The 633-nt window shown below is 38.9% G+C and overlaps 1 long non-coding RNA gene across 1 annotated transcript in view; it reads right to left on the bottom strand.

Moving 5' to 3' along the window:
- Positions 1-220: 220 nt before the first annotated feature.
- Positions 221-633, bottom strand: part of LOC117283174 — a 168518-nt gene continuing 168105 nt past the window's right edge. The window contains exon 3 of the long non-coding RNA XR_004514184.1: positions 221-271. This is a non-coding gene — a long non-coding RNA (uncharacterized LOC117283174). The remainder of the gene's footprint in view (positions 272-633) is intronic.

Below are 633 nucleotides of genomic sequence, written 5' to 3'. Positions count from 1 at the left end.
CTCATGCGTTTAAGGTCGTGTGTCTACGCCGCTTCAGCGCTGCACTGTACGTTCAATGCATGTCGAATTTACAAGCGTCCATACCAGACCAGGCTGCGCAAAGAAGGTTGCTCTTTGAACCTCATTTGACATGGAGACATGAAACCCAGAATGATAGCATTTCTCGACAGCTCTTACCTCAACATTTCGCTTAACTATGGGTAATAACGTATTAGGTAGTACTTACAGAATCCGAACCGTATCAGATGTCCTCCTGTCGGACAGACCTGGCCTGCAACAGATAAGAGAAAGTTCTACGTTTAAGTTCTACCAGTCACACAGCCTTGTTCGTTTCATCAAATCACTTAGTTTTCCAGAACAATGCTAGGATATTACGTCAAATTGAGCAGTTAGCAATACTGTGTGTGAATAACTTATTATTTGTTCCCTCATCACAATTCATGTATATATTTTACATAATATTTTACGACATGTTTCTGCCCTTTATGGCCATCATCAGGTAAAATATTTACATTCATTCTCTATGTTGTTACTAATTTTCCATACGTTGGCCAATGTTTACAACTGATGTAGTTCGTACATGCTACTTGTCAATTTCAACGCCAAAAACAAAACTATATGCAAAAAGTTAAA

This window comes from Cryptotermes secundus, unplaced genomic scaffold (genome assembly GCF_002891405.2).
Source record: "Cryptotermes secundus unplaced genomic scaffold, Csec_1.0 scaffold1406, whole genome shotgun sequence".
Taxonomy (NCBI): domain Eukaryota; kingdom Metazoa; phylum Arthropoda; class Insecta; order Blattodea; family Kalotermitidae; genus Cryptotermes; species Cryptotermes secundus.
This window is presented reverse-complemented; position numbering and strand designations above follow the sequence as displayed.